Here is a 6,271-nt window from a genome sequence, read left to right as displayed (position 1 = left end):
GAGGGGCGGGAAGGGAGCCGGGCGCAGGGACCTCCCGCTGGGAGGTGCCCCTCAGGCACGGATTCTCCACAGAATCAAAGGAACAAGGAGGGTGGAAGAGACCTCTGAAATCATCGGCTCCAACCTGTGACCGAACACCACCGTGTCAACTAGACCACGGCACTAAGTGCCACGTCCAGTCTTTCCTCAAACACCTCCAGGGACCGTGACTCCACCACCTCCCTGAGCAGCCTGTTCCAATGTCTCATCTCCCTTTCTGTGAAGAAATTCCTCCTAATGTCCAACCTAAGCGTCCCCTAGCGCAGCTTAAGACTCTGTCCTTTAATCCTGTCGCTCGTTGCCTGGGAGAAGAGGCCGATCCCTGCTTGGGTACAAGCTCCTTTCAGGTATTTGTAGAGAGCAATGAGGTCTCCCTTGAGCCTCCTCTTTTCCAGGCTAAACAGCCCTAGCTCCCTCAGCTGTTCCTCTTAAGACTTGTGCTCCAGACCCTTCACCAGCTTCATTTCCCTTCTCTGAACTTCCTCCAGTGCTTCAATGTCCTACCTGAGTTGAGAGGTCCAGAAATGGACATAGTTCTCGGGTAGTGGCCCTACCAGTGCCAACTACAGGGGAAGAATCACTTTCCTGGTCCTGCTGGCCAGCTATTTCTGATACAGACATCAGTCCCCTCCTGCCCTTCTTTGGTTTGTGGAAATGGGATGGAGAGCTGTGACTCTTACTAAGGCCGTGGAGCCCCAAGCCAAGGTGATTTTGCCCCAAGTTAGGGTGATGGTCCGCAAGTTGCAGCAATGTTGCTCCAGGCTGAAGAGATGGGGCTCCAGGTTGAGGTAACAGTGTCTCAGTCTGTCACGGTAATGCTCCAGGCTGAGGTGATGGAGCTGTTGTGCCTCAAGCTGAGGCAATGGGGTTCTGGGTTGAGATAGTGGTATGCTGGGTGGAAACAATGGGCTCCTGAGGTGATAGTGCTCCTAATTGAAATCATGGTCTCTGGATTGACACAGTGGGGCCCCAGGCTGAGGAAATAGTGCCCCTAGTTGTGGTGATTGCCCCCAGATTTTGATCATGGGGTTCCGGGGTGAGGGGACAGAATCACAGGTTAAGGTTATGGTGCCCCAGATTAAGGCAATGAGGCTCTGTGCTGAAGTGATGGTTTTCTGTGTTAGGGTAACACAGCCCCCGATCAAGCTGATGGTGCTCCAGATTGTGTTGGTGGTCCCCCAGGTTGGGTTGATGGAATTCCTGGTTGATGTGCTGGCAGCACATCATATGGACTGGAGGGTGACCCAGGCTGAGTGAATGGTGCCCAGACTGAGGTGACTGTGAGCCACCTTAAGGTGATGGTGCAACAGGACCAGAGGTCAAGGTGACAGGCCCCTATATTATACTGCCAGGGTTGCACCACTGGGTGATGTATCCTGGGGAAATGGAAAGGTGCAACTCACCTGGAGGAGTTCTAGGGAAACCTGATCCAAAGATTTGAGGTTGGCTCTGGACCTTTCCCCAAGCCACCTTGAATTTCAGTATAATTGTTGTAGAAACATGGATAAAACCTTCAGGCAGTTTCATTACTTCTGGCACTGAGTAGGTAAGTGGTGATTACCTACTAGTGATCTGCCTCTGAGAAGTGGTAGTTTCCTGTGTAAGGATAGGAAAGGTTACAGCCCTTTCAAAAGATCAATTGCAGTATCATATCTTAATAATAGCAATGTTACTTTTTAACAATGGAGGAAAGAATTATGTGGAAAGAAAGACTTCCGGGTTACTGATCCACATATTCAAAATACAAAATTCAACTTTATTTGGTTCCATTGCTCATTGGGAAAAAGATTTAATGACATGATCACATTTTTTGCTGAGCATACTGAATTTTGAATTAAAGCAGGGCTGTGCAGCCAAATCAACTACTGTGCGTACTGTCCTGTTTCACTTGGCACGTGAACACACACACATACACAGCGGCACATGGTACATATGTAAGGATGTATGTGTGCATACACACATACACACGCGCATAGTTTTTTAAATACATGTAACAATTGTGTCAGAACGCTACAAGAAAAGAAAGAAGTCTCTTGAGTAATACAACTGAATGTGTCTAAGTTAACCAGAGTCAAGTCCTGCTTGTGTTACACAGTGTCTAATGGAGGTTCCGCAAATTACATTGACTAAATTTTTATACTTGTCATATGTTTCCTTGTTATTTTTCTGGCACCTCCCTCAGTTCACTGTTGAAATGTTGAATAATGACAACTGCAGCTAAAATCAATAGAAACTGTATTTGGAAAACGTGCTACAAAATGCTGAGCCTTTGCTGACCTCGCCATGTGAGGTCTTAGGTTCCTCACATTGGACACTAAATGGGTGCTTTTGTCATTTTTTCCTGAGTTCCTGAGTTCCATGTTCCTGATTGCAAATACGCAAAATACAATACCACTGCTTCAAAAGGTGTAGCAAAAGATAACATCAGTTAATATTAGTGTAAATTACATATTTTTTACATTTAAGATACTGAGAAGTATAACATCCAATTTCCATTCCTCTTGCTCTAGGATTCCTATGATTGCTTCTAACAGTGTTAGTTATCCAGGTTTACCTGGTTTATCACCAGATTTACAAGTTCATGAGGACTTCTGGGTTTTGTGCCCTGAACCTTAGAAATTTCTATAAACTCCTAGTATGGCTGTAACTGCGATGCAGCACCACAGCAGTTATAAAAAAGCATGTAATTAATTCAAAATTGTAAATATGCTAAAAATATAAACTACATATGCACTATACACACTTTTATTTTGTGCCTATAATGTACTTTTTTTGTTGGTTTTAATTGAGAAGTGGTAACTTGTTTTAGTCCCTTTATGGCAATGGGATCTGACCTGGAAAGGCTGACAAAACAGAAATCAAATGTGAAAAGGCCTACAGGAAAAGTATTCATTTTAATCTTGCCTAAACATTTTAAAGTGCAAATTTATTGAAGTTTAAAGTTTGCAGTACTGTGAAGGTGCAAGTTGAATGACTGTCACTAAAGGCAGCTGCAAAATCAGTGAGGCTTTTTCTAGGGTATGTTACAAAGATAAATGATACTTCTAGCTCAAAGGAAAATAGTGAAGATGCTGAATCCTTCCCTAAATCAGACATCATTTATCTTTTAAAATAAGTAATTGTCTTATCTCTGTAGGAAAGATATTTGCAGTAATGCTTGAATAAGGCAGAATTTGAATCTCTTTTCTCATAAACTAGTTCCATGACTAAGTAAATAGTTACAAAAAGAGACTATAGTAATCCCCAGTTCATAAAATTGACCTCATTGAAGTCCTTTGTCTTGTATAGAAAAGTAATTTTTAAAGTACAGAAGGGGAAGTTCAAATAACACTGAGGTAAACTTGAAAATTGCTATTAACTTCAGTAGAGCTAGGATGTCATCTAAAATATTAGGAATTGTACCTCAGGTTGAAAAGTCATAGAAACTTACTAAGACCTAAAAGAAAAAGAATCAAATCTCCTTCTAGCTCAATGGATACACACTTGAGTTGATTTAGACATATCTAATTCAGGGTATGATGTGTAAATCCTAGCTAAAATAGGTGGGATTACTCATTCAGACAAGAAGTGGTTTTGTGCATAAGCACTGCAGGACTAAATTGTTATTGCAGGTAGGTTTGTTTTTTTTATCCTCCTCTCCACTTCTGAGAATTAATACTGTAAGAAAATACTCTCTGTTTACACAGGACTAACAACATTACATGCTCTGCTTCAGGTTAATTTAAAAATTCAATTCCCTTAAGTAGTTTTGTCAGAGGCCCAGGCAGTTTCCTGAATGCATTTGCAGTAGAAGGTTTCTGTCTATTTTCTTGTGTGGATCTTTATTAAGATCCCAGAATAGATCTTGAACTCAGTCCAAAGTCCTGTATATTCTGAAATCTTTGATGAGTAAAGTGTGTGCTGGGAGATGGATATTTGCTTTCTATTTTCTACCTGATGAGAATAAAATAACCTTATAAGAAACCTTCTGGCATGTTGAGTCTTATCCAAAAGCTTTCAGACTCTGCAAGAATCTCTGCTGGTCTTAATGATCACATGTATTGAAAAAACCCTGGACCCAAACCCTGGTCCCAGTGAATCATCAGGATGTTTTAACGTATAGTAATTCACATGGGAAAGAACAGCCATTGCAATAGCATTTTCACTGTTATGATGTGATGATTTTTACCTTTAATCACACTAGACATGTTACTTAAATAATCAATTTTGGATACTCTGTGAATGGTCTGAGCTAGCATTTAAAAGGATTTTGTGCAATTTAATATCCACAAAATAGAACAAACTATAATAAAATGACATATAAGTTACTATAAGGACTTTGAATCAGATTAAGGATCAGTGTCTCCTTTGATAAGTGATGAACAGGGGACTTAAAATCACTTCATAATTACTTTTTGGGATTTTGAGAGGAAATACATTGTTATGCAAACCTCTAATACACACAGGCAGGTGTATATGGACATCAGACCACCACACACTGTGAGTTCTGTTAGAAATAGTTTAGAAAATATTGTGATAGAGTAAAACATTTGTTGTAACTCAGAATCATGACTAGCTCCGTGCTGTTCTGTGCCTGTTTCCATTACAGTTCTGCACCATGAGCTGACACGCAACTTCCCTATTACGAGTGCTGTGCCACGGCTATAACAGCCTTCTGGACACCTGCACTATCCATGCTCAGTGTCCTGGCTTGCTTAGCATCACAGAAGCTCAGGGAAATTTGGTGTCTGGTTTTAGAAATGCTGCTCTATGCACTAAAGAAGTTATAAGGAAATGTAAGCATTCACAAGGTCAGAGCATTGGTATTTGTTTTCTTCATCAGGGTGGTAGAGTTCATTTGACAGAAGTAACGTTTTTATAGAGCACGAATGAATCTAAACTACTCCAGCCTCTGCAACAATAACTGTGTTTAAAAAGTACAATTCAGAGGAGTTTTTTTACACCTCAACTTACAGAGCAGTGGCAATCTTACCAGCTGCTCACCAGTACACTCCTACTGCTAAACACTTCTATAGAGTATACAGGTATCTGTTCTTAAAATGAAGCCCACGGGTAAATGCCTGTAAATCCACTTTTGCATAGTGTGGTTTCTGTAAGGAAAGCATTGCCCTTTACTCCTACTCTTGTTGCAAAATGTGGAATATGTAAAAATTTTCTTAAGAAAGGATGCTCTTTGAAGTTTGATCTTTGTATACTTTCAAGACTGATCAAGAAGAGAGATGTAATCCTTGAAACAGATAGCAGCTAACAAGCAAGCTCTAAGTGATGTTCATGTGTTAGAAAAACAAATTACTTGTTGGTAGAATTGCCTTGTTAAAGTTTAGGACTTGACCTGCTTCAGTGATCGCACATCTAGGGGGAGGTTAATAAAGCTTGGGGAGAAGGATGTACAACTGATAGTGGACACAAAGAATGCAGAATTTATGGGACACAAGGACATTTGGCAGAACTCCCAAGATAAGGACAAAACCAAACTCAACAATTGTGCTGAAATCAGTTCCAACTCGATAAAAGGTAATTCCAGCAGAGGGAGATCGCAACCACTAACTCAAGGACCACTGACCCAAGAAATCCACCAACTCAAAAGAAGACTGAGCACGCAGACTGATTAGCATGGGAAATGAGAGAATCATTAAGCAATAGAAGATAAAATATTAATTAATAAGAGAACCATGTAACTTGTACACTAATCTCTTTGGTTGTTAAAATGTATAAATAGTAAAAAGTTTTGATATTTGGTGTGCTAGATTTGTAGAATACCACTGAGCACCCAGGCTTGTGCAACTCTGAAATAAGTAATCAATATCTCTCTTGAGTCTGTAATTATTGGCTTGCTGCACCACGGGTAATGAAGCTGATTTTTGCAGACAACAACACTACGAAGAGATCACGGCCTCCCCATTCATCTGTGCTTGGTAGCTGCTATGAACTCACGAATTTGGTGGAGTTGTGGCTGTGCTGCACCTATGGCAAGATGAACAGGTGTCCCAAGCACAGCTGAAATGTGGCAAGCCTTGTGCCCTTCCAGGAATTTGTTCTGAGATCTACCACAAACAGATATAAAATATACAACGGAGGGAGGGTAGTGACAGGAGGGCTGGCAGGCTTCTGTTGGGGTAGTAAGGCTGGGTTTTTTAGAATCACTGTTGTACCATTTTCATCGCTGTTCTATTAACTTTTTGTTTCTGAAATCCAGTTACTTATGGCTTCCTTTGGCTGATCGGAGGGGTTC

This window comes from Corvus brachyrhynchos, unplaced genomic scaffold (genome assembly GCF_000691975.1).
Source record: "Corvus brachyrhynchos isolate BGI_N302 unplaced genomic scaffold, ASM69197v1 scaffold17, whole genome shotgun sequence".
NCBI classification, from domain to species: domain Eukaryota; kingdom Metazoa; phylum Chordata; class Aves; order Passeriformes; family Corvidae; genus Corvus; species Corvus brachyrhynchos.
The sequence above is the reverse complement of the archived record's forward strand: the minus strand, read 5'-3'. Positions refer to the sequence as shown.